A 24,486-nucleotide genomic window follows, 5' to 3' on the forward strand; every position below is an offset into this window, starting at 1 on the left:
CTCGATAAATATTAAGATATTATTACTATTACATTATGAGTTGAACCTTGAGTGACAAGAACTTTGATCAGCACTAAAGGAAGAACATGAGAAAAGGCCCAGAAGTTTAAAATCATCTGGCACATTTAAAGAACAGCAAGACAGTGCCACTTCAAGTATGGTCATCACTGCCAATCTGTGAACTGTTTTTACTGGTCCATGATGAGATAAATACAGAAATCAAGAGTAAACATTTAGAAGTTAGAAGAAAACAAAGACAAATGGAAAGAGTAACTTTATACTTGTATACTCATAATGAAAACTGGGGCGTGTAGTTTTTATGTCTTGTTTTTACTTTTTCTAGCAAGTTTTTAATTGTATCTTACAAAAATTACAGTCCATGACTGTTACAATAAAATCTTGTCCTTTGCCCCAGATAGTTTGAGAAAAAAGTAACTCAGTGAAGCTGGATAGAGCACCAAAGAGATGAACCTGGAAGAGTAGGGCCAAGATCACATTGTGAGGAACTTCAAGGAACCTTGAATGTCTCAGAGTTCATACGTTATACGTAGGCAACAGGGTTATTAAAAGTTTAAAGAGACTGTTAATTGAGGGTTACACATATATAGGTATTACATGTTTTGCACACCCCCCCCCCCCGTGAGCATGTGGTTTTCTCCCTCTCTTTAAAAAAAAAAAAAAAAAAAAAAAAAATTAAGTTTATTATTGAGAGACACAGAGTCTGTGCAGGGGAGGGATAGAGAGAAAGGGAGACACAGAATCCAAAGTAGGCTCCAGGCTCTGAGCTGTCAGCACAGAGCCAGACGCGGGGCTCCAACTCACAAACTGCGAGATCATGACCTGAGCCGAAGTCCACCGCCCAACCAACTGAGCCACCCAGGCGCCCCTCCCTCTTTTTTCTTTTTAATTAAAAGATTATTTTTATTTTCTGGTTAAGAGGAGAGACTGAATTGTTAAGACGAGAGACCGGAACTGCTCCGTGTTTCACATAGGTGACAGTTTGTATTTGATAAGAGTGCAGTTAAACAAAGAATTTCAATTTTTTTTTTAACTTTTTTTTTTTTAATTTTTTTTTTTATTTTTGAGACAGAGAGAAACAGAGCATGAATGGGGGAGGGCCAGAGAGAGAGAGGGAGACACAGAATCCGAAACAGGCTCCAGGCTCCGAGCTGTCAGCACAGAGCCCGACGCGGGGCTTGAACTCACGAACCGCGAGATCATGACCTGAGCCGAAGTCGGACGCTTAACCGACTGAGCCACCCAGGCGCCCCAAGAATTTCAAATTTATCAAAACAGAAAACCTTGAAAACACGTGAGCACACACTTTGTGACCAGGAATGCCTGTGACTTGTTGAGATAAGCTACACCAGGTGATCAGATGAGTCTCCTTTCTTCTTGGGCGCCCTCATACAAATAATGCATAAACTGAAGATTATCGACTCTTCCAGATCTCCCTGCTTGGGTCACCTCCCCTGCTATCATCCTCACCACTTGTCCAGTAGTCCTTCCCCGGCTGGACCCGGAGAATCACAGTTTAATAATCAGCATCTGACAGCTCACTAAGCATGGGGTTTCCAGACTCCTTTAGCCAGGCTCAGAGACAGACAGAAACAGGTCATGTTTTCTGTTTGGCTTCACAGCCCCGTCCATCCTAACCTACCTGCCCGGCACACGCCACGTCTGCCACGTCTTATGTCCTACCTGAGGCTGCACCTTGGCAAACACACTGTGGCCCAGAAACCAGGCCTCCGGGACCCATCTGGGTCTGAGGGCGACTCCTGAGCCCCCATTGGCCATGTATAAAGAAGCAAGGGCTAGGGGCCTAAAACCCAGCGTGTGGCTCTCGATTTTCCAACGGGAGCCAGAACTTAGGTGAGGCTCCAAAGCGTTCTGGAGGTGGCATTCCGGCCCCCGCTCCACGCCTCCCGCCCCTTGCACTACCCACCCCCTTGTCCCCTCCCTTCCTTGCCCCCCATCCCCCACGTCCTCCCCTCTTCGCCTTTCCGCCCGCGGCGCGGAGGGGCAGGGCCGCAGTCACCCGACGGCAAGGCACTAAGGGCCCACGGGCGTGTCAGGGGTGTGGCCGCCGCCACCTGAAAGCTGGGCCGCGAGCCTGGCCCCCGGCACCGCCGCCGCCAGCGCCGCCGCCGCCGCCGCAGCCCCAGAGCGGCCCGCCAGGTGCGTTCGCCCCAGGCCCGCTGTGCCCGCGGGGGCCCGGGACGAGGCCCCGGCGCTTCCCGCGGGCGGGCTGAGGGGGTGCGGGCCCCGGGGATGGCTTTTTAAGTCGCTCATTCGTGGGAGCGACTGACGGACGGGGCTGGGAGGCCACGGGAGACGGGCAGGTCGTGCGGCTTCCGTGACGAGGGAAGTCCGGGCCCAGAAACGGGAAGCCGAGCGCCGGCGTCAGGGAGGAGGAGGATGCTGCGGAGCTGTGGCGAGCGCGGCCCCTCCAGCCCCTCCGGGCCGGCCCAGGCTGCGGGGCTGCCCTCCCCCCACCCCCCACCGTCTGGATTGCACTCCCGGTTCCCCTGGGCCTCCATGGCGCTTTAGCCCAGCTCCTTTGAGGAGTTTTTCGCCTTTTACCTTGTGCTTTCGCTTTTGGTGTGCACGTCTAGGCTCCACTCAGACTCCAGGTTCCAGGAGGGCAGGGCCTGTGTGGCTTGTTACCGGCGGGCGGGCTCGGTGGTACTCCTTAAGTAATTGAAGGAATGAGCCAGGGCCTTTGAACTAGAACTGGTGCGTTAACACCTGAGTAAGTGCTTGCGTGCCTGCCTGTGAAGTAGAGCTCAGTGAAGGAATGCACGAGTGGATGTAAATGCTAAGTGGAGGCAGTGGAGACAGACTCACCGCGCATCTTCTAGCGGATCGTTTTCCAAAAAGTTGTGTGAATGTTGCTCAGGCTTTTTCTTGCTTGCGTTTTGCTATCTGGTGTGGACTTTTGAAGAATCATTGTCACTATAATATTATTCACTGTATTTCTGAAAGATCAGGGTGAATCTAAACGTAGAAACACATGACTCTGCTTTCAGTAACTTGTTTGTCAAATCAGACATTTCTCTCGAATTCATGTTTGTGAAGAATCTTGTTAGTTTTCCTGAGACAAGTACTAGCGGATTTGTGAGTGACTAAAGGAGACTGAATGTAGCCCAGAGAGGAAAAATGAGAGACATGTGTGCAGATGCTTTGCAAGCTACAAGTGGTTGACTGCTTTAATGCAATTGGTGACTGCATCAGCTCTATAGGTTTCCAGACTTGAGTTCCAGAAAAGCCAGATGACTTTGGACTTGTCATTTGATCTTTTTTAGGTCTCAGTTTTTTAACCTCCAGGATGAAGGGCGGTTGGTGGGACCCCTTTCTGAGTTAGACTTCTAGGATTCTCTTTCGTTAGGTGTTAAAGGTGAGATTGTAGGTGACTTCATGGAATTCTGCTCACTTCAGCCAATCTGTTTGGGATTCTGTAGCATCTTGGCCCTACTTTCTTCTCTGCAAATTGCAGCTCATTCCTTATTCTCCTCCACATCTGTTACCAAAGGGCCTGGGAGCTCAAGATGAGAATAATAGACTCCGGGGTGGAGGCGAGAAAGAGAGGCAAAATTTTACTCTGCATTGCCAGAGGCTCCTGGGCCTGGGTCTAACTTGTTTCCAGTGCAACCCAGCCTGACAATGTCATATATCTCCAGTGCATCTGGGGAATTGTATCAGTATTAATTTGCATGCATTTGAAATTAGTTATTATAGATCACAACATTTTGGAGCTGGAAGGGCCTTGGAGATTTTTTAATGGCACTTAAAAAGTCATTTTACAAACAGATTAAAATATTTTTTGCATGCTACATTTAACAAACTCAAAGTCCCAAATGTGTTAAGTAAAAGAAAATTAATGTTACCTACTTCGATTCTTTCAAGTCTGTTGGGAGACGTGGAGCCAAAAGTGGTAGTTGGTGAAAAAGACCAACTTTCTGGAACTCTTTTCCCAAAGAGCCAGTTATGGGGTCATGAGTTGTTCAGGCATGGCATGTAACAAAAGTTGATATTTATGGGGCACTGACCGTGTAGCAAGTGCTGTTATATTTAATCTTTTTACTTATATTGCCCCATTTAATCCTACTATAAACCTAAGAGCTAGGTACTGTTGAAATCCCCATTCAACCTTCCGAAATAGAAACCGCTTGGAAATGGGAAAGTCAAGTACTCACAATATAGGCGGAGGCAGCGTTTTTCCCGGAAATGTAGGCAATCCCTGCTAGGAGAGTCTGTGTGATGTTAGAGGATGGGGTCTCTAGGATATGTATAGGATATGTATATATGAACTCTGGGGCATTGTGAGTAGATGAATTTAGGGTGGGGGCTTAGGGGTGGAATGATTAAGACTGGATTGTAGAGAATTGGTTATTTCATTTTGAAAATTATTGAATTCCATTGGGACTCTGGTAGACTCTGATACTTTCCCTAAATGCACATACATCCTAATTTTAAACATATTCAGACTTTAACCTAATTTAGGGAGTGTAAAATGGGTGACATCAAGAGCTATCATAAGCTTAAGAGCTTTGAACTTTGAGTACAGAGCATTATTATTTCTTAGGCTAGCTTTGGGTCCTTGTTAAGGCATTGCCTCCCAACCTCCTTTATAAGAATGACAACTCCTATTGCAGAAAAAGTACAACTGAGACTATATCCCTGTAATCCAGGGACAAGAATGCAGGATGGGTTTCCAGTACCTTTATAATTAATTGACGAGAGCAAAAGAGGAAGAGAGAGGCCCATAAAATAAATGGAAAATTATTTTTTTTCTTCTTTGTCAGTCACGTTTAGCTTCTGAGACCTATCAGTGGCCACTTGAAAAACTGGGAGCAGATGCCAGTTTGTTTTAGCTCAGGAGGCCGAAACTTTCCGCCCTGAAGGCTGGTATGATAGAATAGGCCTTCCCATTGCTCACAATGTTATGAAAAAAGCATTAAAGCAACAATTTTTATTACTTGCCCTGGAGCTAGAGCTTTAAAATGTACTTTCTTCTCCCCCTACCCTCCCTAAACCACTTAGCTTTTAAAAACAAACAACCCATTCATGCGTTTGCCTCAGTCAGATTATTAGCCCTTTCTCTTTATTCCTGGGTCCTGTTTCTTTAATGCAGCGAAGAAGTTGGACTGGTATGCTTCTAGGTCTCTGGAATTTTTCTTTAGCTATTATTTTGTTTCTGCATGTTAATTTCAGTGACCATTTATTGAGTGTATCCTGTGAGCCAGATTAAGATGTGTGAGATACTGAGTTTAAGTAGGAAAGTGACCATTCCACAAATAATTGAATCATAGGGTGGTGTGAAAGTGGGGCCATTCATTCCACTAGCAAAGAGCTATGGTTAGAGCTGGGAAAGACTTCAGAGAGCAGGTGAATTCTGAACTGGAGTTTGAAGCTTGAAGGCCAAGAGGAGGGAAGACGGCATTCTAGGCAGGAAGAACTACATTGGCAAGGACAAGGAGTATGAGGGTATGAGCACTCCCACTCCGGGGGAGAGAGAGGGGTTCAGTGTGGCTACAGTAGAGAGGTCTTGTGAGGGTGGGGCCGTGTTATTTAAACTTTTTTCACAGCGTGGATTATCTTTTTTAGAGTGTATTTTTTTTTAAGCTGAATTTTTAGTTAGAGTTCTATGATTGTATTTTCTTTACAAAATAGCTCCAGCATTAATGCTCTGAAGGCACTGGAGATGGAAAAGCTAGAAGAAAAGGAGGATGCTGCTTCTGTAGCACAAATGAAAGAGGATAAGGGTCTAAGTTGACACAGGTTTCAAAGATATTCGGAAAATAGAGAGGGCAGGGTTTAATGACCAGCTGGAAATGGGAAATAAGGTTCGCGGTTTGCTTGGCTGGGTGAATGGAGATGCTACTAAAGAGGCTAATAAATACAAGACGAGGAAGATGTTTTAGGGGAAAGACAGTGGAGGCAACTGTGGAACATCTAGGGGAGGCTCCACTACACAGCTTTGACTGTAGCTGTACTGCAACATCATACCGTCGAGACCTGCCAAACGTTTCAACAGGTGCTTAGTCTGAAAAGAAAAATCAATTCAATAAATCACTTGAAAAGAAGGAAAAAACCGCACTGGACTTGGTTAAGGAACATTGCATCATATTTCCTGTGAATTTGTTGGAACTCCAAATCGTACGTAAGTTCCAGTGAAGGAAAAAAAGTTGGACACTCAGACAATGAGAAGTTACCATAAGCCACCAAGAGAAACTAAAATAGAGCAATATAGACGGAAGTGGTTCAAAGGAACAAAGGTAAGCAAATGGCCGGAGTGTAGCAGAGAGGACGGATGTCTGTAGACACAGGTGTAGGCAGGTTTGGAATACAGAGATTTGAGCTGGCTCTTCCAAATAACTATACTTCTTTAATGGTAAGAATACCACAGGCTTTGTTTTCTCCTCTTACTCAGCTTGTCAGGAAGAGACAAGTAGGAGATTGTACAGAATTGCTGGGCAGAGGGTTTGATCTTTGCAGAGAAAGTGTTGGGAGACTTTGAACTAAGGGAAGAATAAAAGAGGTAGAATAAGATAAAACGAAAAGGATAATGATTAGGAGGTATTTTCAGAACATTTAACTAATTCTATGACAAATAGTCGCTAACAAAGGAAAAGGTAGATTGATATAGCATTCTCTTAGTGTTGTGGCATTAGACCTGCTTAGAAAAAAGGATATATTAGCATGGCATTTTATATTTAAGTGGAATTTTTACATTTGATTGTTACATGAACCCTTAAAACTAGGTGCAGCCAGGCACTATTATCTTTCTTTTATAAAGTAAAAATCTGGGTATTAAGCAGGCTGTAGTTTGCCTCAGATCCCACAGCTGGCAAGAGCTCCAAGCCTTTGATGTCCAGTCCACTGCTCTGTCCATTGTATTAGAGCCTTGCTTTGCCTTGGAACCCTGGCCTTTTACAGTGTGTCCCCTCTCCTCTACCATGTCACATCATGTAACAGTAAAGCAGATGTTATTTGAAGGCCAGCAAAGGCAAGATTTCTCAGGAGAGAGGCAGTGATAGAAAGTATCCTTAGCACAATTCTGCTGTATACTATAGGGATGGTCATGGATGGTTGTGTATAGAGAGTATCTGTGCAAATCTAATGATACTTTCAATACAATAGGAGAGTCTCCAATATATCTTCTGATTAAATCTTCCATGAGGCAAATAACCCCTTTATAAATTTTTTTTTTCAACGTTTTTTATTTATTTTTGGGACAGAGAGAGACAGAGCATGAACGGGGGAGGGGCAGAGAGAGAGGGAGACACAGAATCGGAAACAGGCTCCAGGCTCCGAGCCATCAGCCCAGAGCCTGACGCGGGGCTCGAACTCACGGACTGGGAGATCGTGACCTGGCTGAAGTCGGACGCTTAACCGACTGCGCCACCCAGGCGCCCCAATAACCCCTTTATAAAGTGAACAATTAATCACTCCTTACTGTCTTGTCTAGATAAATCCCGACTGTCAAATATGGGGTTTGCTTAAAGCAAGACACATCTGCAAAAAGCTACATCTATTTTGATTATATGATATGTTGAAGACTTTTCTAACTTGGATATCAAATATGGAAATGGGGATCTGGACCTGGATCCCTTAATGATTAGAGACCAGTGAAAACATATTGCGCGTAATGATTTGCAGTTAAATCCATCTAGCTACCTTCACTGCTTACAAAGCACGGACAAGTAGGACATTGGTTGGGGTGAAGCCCAGGACTGGCAGTGCTCTGGTCTGATGGTGGGAACCACAAGAGACAGTCATGAATGTAAACGTAAACAGACTGGGCCAGAGTAGGGAAACCAAAAACTCTATGGGCCTTGAATTCCACATCATTAAAATGAAATCAAGTATAATTTAAAAGAAAGATTATTATACTAGACCCAGAGTTTTATGTTGATGAAAGATAAAATCTGTAAGGGTGACAGAATAGTTGTGACTTTTTTGTGGGCCAAGCATTTAAAAATATTTATTCTCAAAACATATAAAGGAAATGGTCAGGAGTGCAAGAATATGGCCAAAACTTAAGGAGTACCTTAAGATCTTTTTTTACATGACAAATCAAGTAGACAAAAGACAAATGGTAGGATTGAATAATGTAACTAATGAAGTTGAAGAATATAATTCATAAAGATGAACAGGAATGCAGGAAGTTCCAGTAATATGACGTATCTAATATTAATAAAATAATACAATTATTTATATTATGTATGGATATATATGGGTGTGATATATATAGGTACACATACATAAATCTTATTTTTATTGTATATGTGTGTGTATATATGTGATATATATATGTTCTTTGAGGGCAGAACATGGAAGTCTGCACTATTCTGACATTTCACTCCCTACTTAGTCCAAATTTCAGGGTTTACCACTTAAATTACTCACCAACATCCATGTTATCTAGAACATAGAATGTCTCTCTCTATATATCTCATTTGCAGAAAATTCATTTCTTCCTTGGAACATTTGTGAAAGATTGTAAAAAAAAAAAAAAAAAAAAAAAAGCCAAATGAAGATTTCAGTGAATTCTAAAGGCTTATTGGCCTAGTGCCTCAGTCCTCTGGTTTAGTCCATGTTCTTAGTTTTGTAATAGGTCGAAATGACAAAAAGTAAACATCTTTCTTTCATGATGCTGTTAAGGCACTCATGTATTCATCTTCCACCTTCATACACATTGTTCTTTTTGTGCCCAGAACATCATGTTGATATTCTATTACCATTATCAAAAGACATGGGATCTATGCTATCCAAACTAAATGCGTTTGTTACATTTGATTAAGTGTTCTCAATCATTAATTCCATGTGTATTATATTGCAAAATTGTCCATCTCAGATATCTGGCTCTACTTTTATAGGGTTTTTCTCTTCATTAGTTGTTCTGAACTGACGTTTATAGAAAACTAGTGGCCATAGGAAGAGTAGAGAACGTATGGAGGATCACCAATACCAGTTAGGTCCTTTGAAGGCAAAACATGGAACTGTGGACTATTCTGACATTTCACTACCTACTCAGTCCAAATTTTAGGGTTTGCCATTTAAACAAATCACTCACTGGCACCCATGTTCTCTAGAACATAGAATGTTTAAGAATATGGGCCAATTTTCCTGTGTTCAAATCTCAGCTCTGCCACCAACACCTGTGTGACCTTGGACCAATTACATATACTCTCTCTGACTCATCTTCTTCATTTGTAACACAAAGGTAATAATTAAACTGTGTCCCAGCCCTATTCCCTGGAACCTGTGACTATTATAGGTTATGTGGCAAAGGAGATGTGCAGATGGAATTAAGATTGCTAATCATCTAAGTTTAAACTAGGAAGACCATCTTGGATTGTCTCGGTGGCCCAATTAACAGTGGAAAGGGCAGAAGAGGAGTCAGAGAGTTAGGGAGATTTGACTGTGGAGAAGGGGCCAAAGAGATGCAATGCTGTCTGCTTTGAAGATGGGGGAAGGGGGCCTTGAGACCAGGAATGTGGGTGGCCACACAGAGCTGGAAAAAGACAGATATTCTCTTCTAGAGCCACCAAAAGGAATGCAGCCGTGCCAGCACTTTGATTTTTACTTGGTGAGTCTTGTGTTGGACTTCTGACCTACAGAACTGTAGGTTAATAAATTTATGTTGTTTAAGCCTCCAGGTTTGTGGTAATCTGTTAGAGCAGCAATCGAAAAATAATGCATTATCCTGTAAATTTGTTGTAGGATTAAGAAATGTAAATAAACATCTAGGACAGGCCTGCCACATGGTAAGTGCTGTCATTATCAGCCACCATTATTATTATTCATTTGTAGTTTAGTTTCCCTTGTCTTTGCTCCATTGTCAGAGTTGTCTTATGATTATCTAAAATTGTTGGAATCCCCTGTGCCCTCAACCTGACCAACACTGGCCTGAGGTGTTTCTCACTCTCATGGCAGTCCATACTCAGTGTCCTGCAGTCTGTCAGAATTACCACATAGGTATTTTTACCAGTTTATGGCTCCAGTGGCTTCTGTTCCAGCTAAGCAGATTGGGACTTTACCTGTCGCTTCAGATTTTAGGGTGGTGGTTTGCGCTGCGTCCTTAGTACCCTGCTAGGTCGAAGGAAGGTGGCTGGTTTTCAGTTTGTTCTGTGTTATTTGTTGTTGTAAGGACCCGAGTGATGACTTCCCAGCTCTTCCGTGTTGGGGCCGAAACTAGAAGCGAGGGCCATGCTCTCATTACCCCGTCGCTTGAAGAAGCTCCTCTGTACTCAAGAGATCTTCATCTCTACACCTGAATTCTCTCTGATTTCTCTTCTCTGGTTTTTAACTCATTTAGTTTCATTCCCAGATATGCTGTTTCTGTGTTTCCTGTTGTGGTCAATGGCACCTCATTCTATAGGACTGTAGGTAATGTGATGTGTCTGAAATACAGGGTACAAAACAGCCTCAAAATGGGGGAGGTTATCCTTAACTCTCCCCTTTTCCTCGTCCTCCAAAATTAAGAAGTCAGCAAATGCAGTTTATGTCTACCTGTTATAGCTCCTGAATTTTTCCGTCTCCCCCTCCTACCATCCTTTTCTGTTGTTGCACTAGTCATACCCCTTACCGTCTCTTGCCTTGGCTGGGCAGAATCTTTGAAACCACTTTGCCCTCCACACTGACTTAAGAGTTGGATCGCAGGCTGGCTCATACTATTTCCTTACTCAAAAGGCCTACATTTTGAGAAACTGTCTGTGGAATAAAGTCTGAATGCCTAATATGGCATGTAAGGTTCTTAGAAATCTGGCATTAAAATATATTTCTGGGTAGCACATCTGGGTGGCTCGGTCAGTTAAGGTCTGACTCTTAGTTTCAACTCAGCTCATGATCTCATGGTTCGTGAGTTTGAGCCCTGCCATCTGGCTCTGCACTGACAGTGCAGAGCCTGCTTAGGATTCTCTCTCTCTCTCTCTCTCTCTCTCTCTCTCCCCCTCTCCCTTTCTCTGCCCCTTTTGGCTCGTGTGCATGTGCTCTCTCTGTCTCTCAAAGTAAATAAACTTTAAAAAAAAATGTATTTCTGGGTGCATTCATGTTTTTTTCACTTACTGTATTAGTTCACCAGCACCACCACCACAAACTACCAAACTGGGGACTTAAACAGTAGAAGATTATTTTTTCACAGTTCAGGAGGTTGGAAGTCTGAGATTATGGTGCCAGCAGGTTTGGTTTCTTCCCAGCCCCCTCTCCTTGGCTTGCAGACGGTCATCTTCTCACTGTTTCCTCACACAGTCTTCTTTCTGTTCACACATATCCCTGGTCTCTCTCTGTGTCCAAATTTCCACTTGTTATAAAGACCCTGTTCAGATTGTACCAGGGCCCACCCTAATGCCCTCGTTTTAACTTAATGACCTCTTTAGAGGCCTTATCTCCAAATATAGGCATTTTCTGAGCTACTGAATTAGGATAGGACTTTAGCATATCTATTTTGGTGTGTGTGTTTTGGGGGGGGGGGCACGGTTCAGCCCATAACACCTTCCATATTCCTCCTTGCATTCTATGTGTGTATCAAGTCACATCATGAGTGCATGTCATGACCTGGGAGGATTTTAAAAATAGTGATTCTGGGGCGCCTGGGTGGCTCAGTCGGTTGAGCGTCCGACTTCGGCTCAGGTCATGATCTCGCGGTCCGTGAGTTCGAGCCCCGCGTCGGGCTCTGTGCTGACAGCTCGGAGCCTGGAGCCTGTTTCGGATTCTGTGTCTCCCTCTCTCTGACCCTCCCCCGTTCATGCTCTGTCTCTCTCTGTCTCAAGGATAAATAAACGTTAAAAAAAAAAAAAAAATTTAAAAAAAAAAAAAAAAAAAAAAAAAAAAAAAATAGTGATTCCTAGGCCAACCTAACTGTAGGTCCTGAATCAGTAAGTGTGAAAGGGGCCTGGGAATACATTTGTTGTGTGCATATGAGTGTATTTAAGTTTTTCCCTATTGATTTGTAACACCCCAGCTTCCCCAGGCTCTTTATCCTTTCTGGAGAACATATTACAAATGTTCAGACTTTTGCTCATGGTTGTTCTTTAACTAAAAATACCCTGCTCGGGGCGCCTGGGTGGCTCAGTCGGTTGAGCGTCCGACTTCAGCCCAGGTCACGATCTCATGGTCCATGAGTTCGAGCCCTGTGTCGGGCTCTGGGCTGATGGCTTAGAGCCTGGAGCCTGCTTCCGATTCTGTCTCCCTCTCTCTCTGCCCCTCCCCCGTTCATGCTCTGTCTCTTTCTGTCTCAAAAATAAATAAACGTTAAAAAAAAAAATTAAAAATACCCTGCTCACTATACAGCTATGAAAATTAATCTATCCTGCAAGGTCGAACTGAAATACCATCTTCTCTGTTATTTCTTCCTTATTTTCTCCTGTGACAATCCTGTACCGCTTTAATCATTACTTTATTGTGAGTACATGAGAATTTATTTCCTTTTATATGATAGTCATCTGCCTTCCTCTTTCACTAGCTTCCAGGCCAAGGATGGCATATTCCTTATTTCTGTATATCTGAAATATTTACCGTTGCTCTGAACATAGTAGGTAATCAGTCAATATTTGTAGTATGAATAAGTGAATGAACTCATTAATAAATGATCAAAAGTTTTATGGCTTTTTATACAGTGGAGACCACTGGGTAAGGAAATAAGCTTATTGAATATGAAATGAGTAGCAGGATTTTTATTTTTGATGTGTTTTTTTTGGTTTTTTTTTTTTTTGTTTTTTGTTTTGAGACAGAGACAGAGCACGAGCATGGGAGGGGCAGAGAGAGAGGGAGACACAGAATCTGAAGCAGGCTCCAGGCTCTGAGCTGTCAGCACAGAGCCCGACGAGGATTTTTATTTTTGAATTAAATATTCTTACATGATACATGAACAATGTTTTCTTGAAGAAGGTATTTGAATCGGGAGGATGCAGTGAAAGCATCATAACAATTTTTGATAATGGCAGCTTTTTTTGCATTGCATTTTCCCAAGCAGACTGTGGATGGTTCAGTTCTTAAACATGAAAGGATTCCCCAGTGTCCATATGTAGAATATCCTTGTTTATCCTTCCAACTGAGAACTGCTTCCTTGTAGCTGGCATGTTAAGGTAAACTTGTTTGTTAGCTGAGCTAATACGCTGTGTTTTCCTGGGTCAATGAATGATAGAAATAATTCTTGAAATAATTGTGTCAGCGAAGACCTGGTTTCTGGGCAGGGATCTAGAGTCTGGCATTTTCTTTTTGTTAGTTTTCAAAAACTACTAAAACTTCAACACTATACTTTCTAGAGATGGAGTAATCACCTCTGAAATCATTTCTCGAAAGCCTTTTCTGAACCAGGGCAGGCAGTTGCAGAGATTGGCAGGGGAAGGACTGATGTCTACTCATGGGGGAAGAAGGACTTTGCTTTGAAAACACAGATAAGCCTTTGGATGTGGAAATTTACAAGGCTCAGAGAGCCCTGAAACATCTTTAGAGGCCGAGCTCTGCAGAATAATGGGAGGCTGTGTGCTGGCTTGGCATTGGAGCCTGTCTGGCACCAACCACACTGTAAACAACTCTTCAGACATTTGCATCTGCATACATGACATTAGATTTTCAAAATGTCCAATTAAATACTTGTCAATGGGAGAAATGTTTGTTTCTTCAGCCAACCTGGTGTCAGCCTGGCCTTTCTGATGGAGAAGCGTTTCAGCTGATACTGTTGTATGCCCTTCCTTTCTGAACCTGATCTTGTCCCTCTTGTTCAGACAGAATTCTTCCTGAAAGCCATGGAGACTGTGCCAAGCTATGGACCATGGGATTAGGTTAGGTGACTAAAGAAAAATATTGAGGCGGTGAGTGCTTCTGAAACGCAGGAAAACCTCCTCGGTGCTTTAGTTTCTTTTGCATGGTTCTAAACATTTTGCGCTTGAAAATTTATAAAAGTGGTAGCAGCTGAGAAAAAGTGAAAAGGGCAGTGCTGATATGTAGTGTGTTCTTTTTTTACTTAAATATAATTCTCCTAAGGGCTGGATTCATTTGCTCAACCTTTCAACACATATATTTTGAACAAGTGTTAACAGCGGTGTTGTGTGTGTATGTGCGTGCGGTGTAGGTATGTCCCTATCCTTGTTGACAGACACAGAAATATTCAGCCAGAAGTCACTGTGGTATAGCAACGAAGACTTTGGACATATGATATAGAAACATAGGGGAAGAGAGGAAGGAAATAAAGGAGAATCAAATTTAGATCATTTGTTAGAAAAGTTTGAGTGTACAAGGAAGTAGAAAGCCGTGTGGCCTAAGCAAATTTCCCAATACTGGCCTCAGTTTATTAATCTCTAAAATAGGGGATATATTATCAAAAACGTCGAAGGTCGTCAAAATTAAATATAATGATTGATGTCAACTGCTTATAGTGGCACTTTCTACATTGTAAATGCTCAACAAATGTTAGCTAATAATGAAATACTAACCTTTTGGACAGAGGAGGTTTAAGCATTCCTGTGTGGTGAAGGGAAGGAGCCAGGAGAGGGAGAAAAATTAAACGATTGGTACCGTATGAATAGAGAATTTGGCTTTAGAAAAGAGGGTGGGCACATCCCTCACTGGAGCATGAGCTGGGAAAGACTGTATAAAGGGATAGAAAAGTTTTGACTTGAGGATGGAAAAAGCCAAGGCATCTCATGGTTATAATATCGTATCCTGAGTTATGTAGAAGAGGAGAGCTTTTGCTGAGCATGAGGGGAGTAGGATGGAATTTGGGGCTTAAGGCGAGTGGAAAAACTTCGTAGCAGCTGCTACGGGGAATCTGATAGGGGTCAGTTGAAGATAAATATGAGGGGCCGAGCAATGCAGAGGACCCGGCTGAGATCAGACAGCCGTAGTTTATAGTGGAGACATTTGGTATGATTAGGTAAATGTTGATGGTGGTATCATGGAGCAAGCAAGCACAGAGAAAATTCGAAATTAGTTTTAAAGAATAGGCAAGTAGGTGAGGAGGAAAGGCAGAGGCGTTCTAGGGTGCTAATGAAAGCATTTTGGAATTGTTAACCACCAATTGTGAACTTGGTTGTGAACCGAGATTAATCTTTAATGGTGAGTTGGGTGGATAGATATATAGTCAGACTGGAGATGAAGAGGTGTCTTAGTTCAGGCTGCTGTAACAAAGTTCCATAGATTGGGTGGCTTATAAATAATAGAAATTTGTTTGTCACAGTTCTGGAGGCCAGAAGTCTGAGATCAGGGTACAAGCATGATGGGTTCTGCTGAGGGCTCTCTTCTGGGTTGTAGACTGCCAATTTCTCATTGTATCCTCAATATAGCAAAAAAGAGGGTTCAGGGGCTTTCCAGTCTCACTTTTATAAAGGCAGTAATCCCATTAATGAGGGCTCTACTCTCATGCCCTAATTACTTTGCAAATGCCCCACCTCCCAGCACCATCACATTAGGGTTAGGATTTCAACATATGAATTTCAAGAAGACTCTTCACTTAGACAGCCAACAACAATCTAGCTGCTACTCTGTGCTGCATATGTGCTGAGTGATGGAGCTATAAGGTTGAAGGAAACACAATTCACTTTAAAAGCTCAAAACATTTATTGAGCTTCTAGTATATATTGGGTAGATAATCTATTTGACATCAATCTTTCCCTTGAAAATCTTTAAGGCTAGTGACATAATTTGGATAATTTCAATTTAAAGTGTGGTAAACTTTGAAGGAGTTAAGAAGAGGGTGCTGAGATATCACGCAACCTGTGAGAAGAGGAGCCGAGTCAGGAAGCATCCTGGAAAAGTGTGTCTCAGCTGGCTCAAGATAGGATAGTGGGGGTGAAGAATGACAGAAAGGGAGAGGACAGAGCAGAGCAAGGGGATTGATGTGGCCAGGGCAGATAAGAAAAGGTTTCAAAGAGAAGGTGGTAATTGAGATGAGTTATGTATAACACTATTGCTAAGTGACAGAAAAAAAGAAGACCCGAATTAAAGCGGTGAACATTTTATCCGTAGGGACAGAAGGAAGAGATGTAAGAGGATGGAGTGATGAGATTTAGTGGCTGACTGAGTATGTGGGAGAATGAATAGATGATTTTGTACCTCATATTTTTTAAATGTTTATTTATTTATTTATTTTTGAGACAGAGAGGTTGAGAGAGAGAACAAGTGGGAAAGGGCAGTGTGAGAGGGAGACACAGAATCCAAAGTGGGCTCCAAGCTCTGAGCTGTCAGCACAGAGCCTGACATGGGGCTTGAATCCACAAACCATGAGATCGTGACCTCAGTCAGCCAAAGTCAGATCGAGCCAGAGTCACATGTTTAACCGACTGAGCCACTCAGGTACCTTGATTTTGTACTTTTGAACCTGAATGATAGGACAATTATGATTTCATTAGCAGAAAGAGGGAAATCCTCTTTCTAAGTTAGAGAAGATTTGGGGGAAGTTGATAAGTTTGGTGATGTTGAATCAGAACATTTGGTTGTAAGTGAAAGCAATCCAACAAAAATGAGAATTAAACCTGAAGAGGGCATCTGTAGCTTTCATAACTGGAAAGTTCAGAGATATAGCTGGCGTTAGGCATGGCTAGATCCAGGACACAAATGATGTAATATAGGCCCATGTCTATCCCTACTCTCTGTAGTTCAGTTTAACTTGACCTACTGCAGATAGGCTTTCAGTATACAGTAGGCAAAATGGGTGCCTAGAGGTCCTAGCAATCTCAGTGGAAACAACTTCTTCCCCCCCCAACCCCTACATGAACAATTTATTTTACCTGTCTTAAATATAATTTTGAAAACATAAGTTATTACAGGGGCGCCTGGGGGGCCCAGTCGGTGAGGTGACTGATTAAGTCTTGATTTCAGCTCACATCATGATCTCGGGGTTGTGAGACCCAGCCCTATGTAAGGCTCCATGCCCAGTGTGGAGCCTGCTTAAGTTTTACTCTCTCTCTGTCTCTCTCTCTCTCTCCTGTGCCCCTTCTCTACTCATGCTCTCTCTCTCTCAAAAAATAAATAAATAAAACCATAAGTTATTGCAAATGTGCAATCTTCAATGTAGTCTGGTTGAGGGACAGAAATACTATAATTGTCTTCTAATAATTTGAAGTTAAGAGTATGTATATTTTCCAAATTGATTTTATTTTCATGAATTTGGAAAGCTCTCACTATTCTTTTAAACATCTTTCTACTGAGTTTCTCAAATTTTTATTCCGTCATATATTTATACCATTTTATTTTTTTTTTTTTTTTTTTTTTTTAAATTTTTTTTTTCAACATTTTTTATTTATTTTTGGGACAGAGAGAGACAGAGCATGAACGGGGGAGGGGCAGAGAGAGAGGGAGACACAGAATCGGAAACAGGCTCCAGGCTCCGAGCCATCAGCCCAGAGCCTGACGCGGGGCTCGAACTCACGGACCGCGAGATCGTGACCTGGCTGAAGTCGGACGCTTAACCGACTGCGCCACCCAGGCGCCCCTATTTATACCATTTTAATCACCACCCCACTCATTGGATTTTTCTGTTACTTTTTACTGATTAGAAGATTTAAGAAAATCCTTTTTAAAATTGCATTTGCATTGTCTTCATTTGCCATTGCATTTACTGTAATTAGTGCAACTAATACAAATAATTCAACCAGCATTTATTCAGCATCATTTTTTGTTACAAATGCTGAAATATGGAGGAAATCAGAATACACAGATATTTAAAGCTCCTTTCAAAGCAGTCATGATCTGTCAGAGACAAAAATGCAAACATAAAATTCAGAAAAACTGCAGCGGTCTTCAGGAAGAAAATGTTCCTGCTTTCTTGAAGGGAGGCCTCAAGGGCGTCCCTCAGGGCAGAAACAGTGCAGTGGCAGGTCAGCAGGATTTGGGAGGAGGAGGAAGAAGGAGAATCAAGGCTGCCCACCAAGTTTTGAGCATTTGTATATGGAAGGATAGTAAGTTCTGGCAGAAATAGGGAATCTTGAAGGAAAGACTTTGGGGAGAGAAGATTATGAATTTAGTTAGGCTTTGAAAGGATCCACAGAGAGAGGTACCTAGCAGGCATTTGAGAATGTAGGTCTGGTTCTAGGAGACAAAAACAGGGTTTAGGATTAGGTGCCAAGAGACATGGAATATGATTAAGTTGGGCAAGAAAAGCAATTGGATAGTAGAATAACAACAACAACAACAAAATCCACTCAGGTAGATCTTAGAGGCATCTTATGTAAGCTTAAAAGGAACATTTAGAAAATAAATCCCATGCTAGAAGCACATCTGAGCTCACATCCTTTAGCAAGGAGAGATTCTGTTTTAAAAATGTAATTAAATTTATTCATTGATTTGCATTTATTTAAACAAACAAAACCTAAAGAGTTCACACATTTCTTTCCCTACTCTTCTACTCCTGCCTCTGGCAACCACTAATTTGTTCTCTGTGTCTATGAGCTTGACTTTATTGATTGATTAATTCTACATATAAGAGAGATCATATAGTATTTGTTTTTGTCTGTCTGACTTATTTCACTTGGCACAATACCCTTGATGTCTATCCATGCTGTTGCAAATGGAAGATTTCATTCTTTTTTTTTAAATGGCTGGATAATATTACATTATATATATTATATATATTATATATATTATATATATTTATATATATAATATATTATATATATATAATATATATAATATATATATTATATATATATATATACACACCTTAATTTCTTCATCCATTCGTCCATCAGTAGGCACTTAGGTTGTCTACACATCTTGGCTATTATAAATAATGCTGCAGTGAACATGAGGGTGCATATATCTTTTTGAGTTAGTTTTGTTTGGATAACTACTCAGAAGAGGAATTGCTAGATCATATGGTAGTTTTATTTTTAATTTTTTGAGAAACCTCTGTACTGTTTTCCATTGTGTTTGCACCAGTTTGCATTCTCACCACCAGTGTACAAGAGTTCCCTTATCCCCACATCCTCAACAACACTTGTTATTTCTTGTCTTTTTGATAGTAGCCCTTCTAACAGGTGTTAGGTGATATCTCATTGTGGTTTTGAGTTGTATTTCCTTGATGATTAATGATGTAGTGCATCTTTTCATCTGTATGTCTTCTTTGGAAAAGTGTCTACTCAGATCTTCTGCTCATTTTTAATTAATTAATTTTTAATTGTTTGTTTTTCTGGTATTGAATTATGTGAGTTTATATATATTTTGGATATTAGCCCCTTATTAGATACATGATTTGCAAATATTTTCTCCTATTCAGTAGGTTGCCTTTTCATTTTGTTGATGGTTTTCTTTGCTGTGCATTTTTTAGTTTGATGTAGTCGCACTTGTTTATTTTTGTTTTTGTTGCTTTTGCTTTTCACGTTAGGTTCAAAAAACTCATTGTCAAGACTTATGTCAAGGAGCTTACTGCCTGTTTTCTTCTAGGAGTCTTAGGATTTCAGGTCTTATGCTCAAGTTTTTAATACATTTTGAGGTATTTTTTTGTGTGTAGTGTAAAATAGGGGTGCAGTTTCATTCTTTTGCATGTGGCTATCCAGTTTTCCAAACAGCATGTGTTGAAGAGACTATCCTTTCCCCATTGCATATTTTTAGCTTCTTCGTTGTAAATTAGTTGACCATATAGGTGTGAGTTTATTTCTGGTCTCTGTCTTCTGTTCCGTTGATTTGTGTGTCTATTTTCATGTCAGTGACATACTCTTTTAATTAGCTTTGTAATGCAGTTTGCAATCAGGGAATATGATGCTTCCAGTTTTTCCTTCTTTTTCAAGATTGCTTTGTCTATTTGGAGTCTTTTGTGATTCCATATAAATTTTAGGATTGTTTGTTCTATTTCTATGAAAAATGCCACTGGAATTTGATAAGAATTGCATTGAATCTGTATATTGCTTTAAGTAGTATGAACATTTTAACAATATTCTTCCAATCCATTGGCATGAAATATATTTCCACTTATTTGTGTCTTTTTCTATTTCTTTCCTTAATGCCTTGAAGTTTCCATATATAGATCTTTCACCTCCTTGGTTAAATTTATTCCTAGTTATTTTGTTTTTCTGATGCAATCATAAAAGGGGCTGTTTTCTTAATTTCCCTTTATGATATTTTGTTATTTCTGTATACAAATACAACAGAGTTTTGTGTACTGATTTTGTATCCTGCAACTTTAGTGAAATCATTTATTCTGACAGTTTTTGATGGAGTCTTTAGAGTTTTCTATATATAATATCATGTCATCTGCAAATAGGGACAGATTTACTTCCTCCTTTCCAGTTTGGATGACTTTTATTTCTTTTTCTTGCCTAATTGCTCTGGCCAGGACTTCCAGTATTGTGTTGAAACAACTTTTATTTGCAACATCCATATGTTTAAAAATATATTTTATTATTACTCAGGTGTGAAGAGCTGACAGATCAGGAAATGACTGCCATGGAAAAGATATTTTGTTACTCACAGTTTCTGAGAGGAGGGGCATGGCATGCCATGCAGGGCCACACAGGGAAGCACCAGGTAGGGCCAGGTAGGAGGCAGAAGGAGTGAGGGGAAAGCATGTACGGAAGACTTTATTGCAGTTTTGGTGAGAAAGAATGGGTGACACAAAATAAACAGGCTTAGGATTGGCCATTTGGAATAATTTTAGTGGGTTCTCAGTTATAGGGACTATCTCAGGTTGTCTGGTCCCTGGCCTGGGGTTGGTTAGGACAGAGGAATATTGGCTAAGCATGTGAGAGTTACAAGAAATCTTTGGAGGGTATTGGTTTTAGATTGGTTGGTTTATGTATGAAAGGAGTGTTCACAGGGGAGTCTAAGAATCAGCTAACTCTTGGAGGGGCAATCAGTGAGGCCCAAGATGCCAGAGCATCAACGATACAGAAAATTAAAAAAAAAAAATGTAGTTAATATGCTATATTTCAATGTTGGTGAAAATTCTGATTGACCTTACTTGGGCCATTTTGTCTCTGTAGTTTGGGTGTGGGATGAGAAATGGTACTGTGATCGACAGCCACCCTGGACCAGAGTGTGGGAATCAGGGAGGATGACCTTAAAGAAAAAGAAAACAGAAAATGGGGAAGTATGATGAGAAGCCAAAACCTATAGCTACCAGAGTCTACTATGATGTGCCTCTAGCCATCTTGGTTGAGATGACCAGTTCAAATGTAACTCTGGGCTTCTAGATTCCAGACAGATTAGTTTTGTTTAACAGCTCTTACTGCACAACATGCACTGCTCCCTGGCTTGATGTCTTCCTTTTTTCCTGCTTTTCTACAAACCTATAGAGTTCCTGAAATTTAGTGTCTAAACATAAACTCATCATTTATGTTTTCTGATCCCCTTGACTAGGTACCAGTATGTTCCTCAGTGCCTGCAACAGAACCCTTACCTTGGTTTTATTTTTTTTTTACTCTCTTCTTTCCCCTTCTGTAAAATCCTCTATCTTCTGAAATCTCTACTCAATTTAGTCCTTTCTTACCCATGTTTGCTACTGCCTTTCTAGTTAGGATCTTCATCACCTTTCTAGTCTCTTCTCTTAAATCTATCTTTTAAAATATCAGCAGATTTATTTTACTGGGGAAACAGCACCTCCAAAATCCTCCAGTTATTTGAACATTACACACAATGGTGGGTACATGGCAATGTCTGAAGATCTAAATTCAAGTCACTCCATGTTTCATTTGGCATTTCATCAAAGGTATTTGGTGGCTTAAATGAGAAAATGCGTGTTTGAAAAATCTTTATAAACTGTAATGCAGCTCAGGTGATGGTGATTTCTTTGTTTCTTTTTCTATACTGTGTGAATTCTGAGTCATTTTTAAACTCCGATTTTCAGCCTTATCTCCTTTAAGTGAATTCCTCTCTGTTCTACACTTGGACTGAGTCTGTTTCTATCTTTGTATCTTTCTACTGTTCTCAGACCTGAGATGCCCTTCTCTTTGCTTTCCTTTCAGTCAACTAAATCTTAATTATCTTTTAAAGGCTGATAGAAGGTCTGCTTCTTTTATGAACTTTTAAAAAATTATTCAGGTCACCCATGTTCTTTTTTTTTCTTACAGTTCATTTTCACTGATTTATTTACTCTTTAATTCTTATTTATCTTTTTGTCTTCACAGTATACTTTATTTTTTATTTTTTAAATGTTTTTTAAGTTTATTTTTTAGAGACAGAGTATGAGTGGGGAAGAGGCCAAGGGAGGGGGACAGAGTATCCAAAGCAGGCTCTGTGCTAACAGCAGGGAGCCCAATGCAGGCTTGAACCCAAGAACTGTGAGATCACAACCTGAGCTGAAGTCAGAAGCTCAACTGACTGAGCCACCCAGGTGCCCCTCCATAGTATATTTTATACTTCTGAGGGCAGGAATCCTGACTTTCACTTCTTTTGTACCATGCATAGTTCTTCTCGTGTAGTTTTTAAATAAATAGTTGCTAATTAATTAATTGTTAATTGGGAAAAAGTACTAATCTGCAATAATTCCACTTTGGATATACTTTGTGAACTTCTCTTTTCCCCGTGGGAAGAAATAATTGTGGATTGATTAGACTGGCAGATGCTGAAACAATTTAGTCCAATTTAACAAACGCTTCTTGAGTTCTGGAACATATGGGCAAGTGCTGAATAAACGTTCATTTGTTCACTTATCCAGTCAACCGATATTTATTGGGTCTCCACCATTTTTCCCACACTGTGTGAATTACTGGAATACATGTATACTCTTAGACATTCAGACATTGAGAATATAAACATGAATATGACATGGTCTTCATTTTGAGTTTGCTTTACTTACATGACCAAAGATGGCACCATTGGATGATTATAAGGCTTTGCAGAAAAGTAAATGACATGCTGTGGACACACAAAGAAAGAAGTAATTAATTCTGACTTGGATAGTACTAGAAAGGATTCACAGAGGAGATAATGTTCAGGGAAAAAATGAAGCATGTGGGGAGGTAGCACTGACACTCATGTTTGCTTTGTGAAAATTTTGTACTTTACACAACGTGTCATTAAAAATTAACATGCCGGAAAGTTTCCATTTCTGAAAAGATGGAGTAGATGTACTTTTTCCTATTTATCCTGCTAAGTGGGATAAAAACAACTAAGAACTCTCGGGGAAAAATGTATATATAAAACATAAGAAGACTGAAAGGTGGAAAGAAGGCAGACTAGCTAGGGACCTTGGGACCTGAGTTCCTTGGGTTTTCTTTTTGCATCATATACCTCAGACTTGGAGCTGAAAAAGCTAGCAACTTGGAAATGCCAGTGAGTACAGACAAAAAAAAAAAAAAAAAGGGAAAGGAAAAGCCCTAACAAAAGCCTGTTCTCTGTAGCCAAAGGACCAGGAAAGGGATAGTCTCTCAAGACAAAAAACTTAGAAAGTAACCATTCTACTCCAGTGAGACACTACAGAAAAACCATAGCTCTGGTGTGACCCATACCAACAAAAACAGAGTGGGTAGCGTAGGTTTCTGTCCTCACAAGGCTGTTACAGGGTATTCCAACACTCCTGCCAGGGTGGTGTGAGGGAAGACCCAGCAGGGAGCCAGGAGTTTCATACCTACCACCCATTAATGAGCCTCCCCACCCCAAGCCCCACCAGTGGAGTAATTAGAGACCATGTGGGGAGCTTGGGCTTGTAATGCACCCCTCCTCTTCCCTGATGGCACAGTCTTAGACCCAGTGGAAAGCCAGGACTGTCACCGTTGGCAGCAGCAATGAGACCATCCCACTGCATTGTCAGTGGAGACCCTGTGGGGTATCTGGAACTCCCATCCTCACTCAGAATTTATAAGAAGATTCCCTCTTTGAATGTCAGTGGAAGCCAAGTGGGGAACTCAGACCCACCTGTAATGGCAGTGTTAAGGCAGCAGCACCCCACCCCTTCTCCTACTGCAATGGTGTCAGAGAAAACTAGCTAAAATAGAAGGTTTAAATTACACCCATGATCTTATAATATGGAAATTCCTGTGTTTCAGTTGAAAATCACTTATAACAAAAAGAGCCAGGGAGATCTCAAACTGAATGAAAAAAGAAAATCAATAGATACCAACAGCAAGATGACAGAAATTTTAGAATTATCTGACAATGACTTTAAAATAGCCAAATAAAAATGCTTTAATGAGAAATTATAAACAGCTTGAAACAAATGAAGAAATAAAAAGCCTCAGAAAAGAAATAGAAAATCTCAGCAAAGCACAGTAAACATAAAGAAGAATCAAATGGAAATTCTATATCTGAAAAATACTGTAAGCAAAATAAGGATCTCAGTGAATGTGCTCAATAGTAAAATGGAGGGGCAAAAGAAAAAAACCAGTAAACTGGATGATAGAGCAATCTGACCAGCAGAAGAAATAGGTGGCAAAAAAAAAAAAAAATAAACAGACCCACAGGGAGCTATGGTACTATAAGTAAAGATATAGCATCCATATCATCAGAGTCTCAGAAGGAAAGGAGGAAGAAATCAGGATTGAAAAATAACCCCCAAAGAAATAATGGCTGAAAACTTCCTAACTTTGATAAAGACATAAACCTTGATAT

At 40.9% G+C, this 24,486-nt stretch overlaps 1 protein-coding gene across 9 annotated transcripts in view; it reads left to right on the forward strand.

Moving 5' to 3' along the window:
- Positions 1 to 1,986: 1,986 nt before the first annotated feature.
- Positions 1,987 to 24,486, forward strand: part of CPQ (carboxypeptidase Q) — a 558,393-nt gene continuing 535,893 nt past the window's right edge. For 6 of the 9 annotated variants that reach the window (XM_058698649.1, XM_058698652.1, XM_058698653.1 and 3 more), the window contains exon 1: positions 1,988 to 2,178. The gene's annotated coding sequence lies outside the window, so the exon portion shown is untranslated. Of the gene's footprint in view, positions 2,179 to 24,486 lie in introns of all 9 variants that reach the window. The other 3 variants (XM_058698647.1, XM_058698646.1, XM_058698645.1) reach the window with 2 other exon arrangements.

Source organism: Neofelis nebulosa, chromosome 14, assembly GCF_028018385.1.
Source record: "Neofelis nebulosa isolate mNeoNeb1 chromosome 14, mNeoNeb1.pri, whole genome shotgun sequence".
Taxonomy (NCBI): Eukaryota; Metazoa; Chordata; class Mammalia; order Carnivora; family Felidae; genus Neofelis; species Neofelis nebulosa.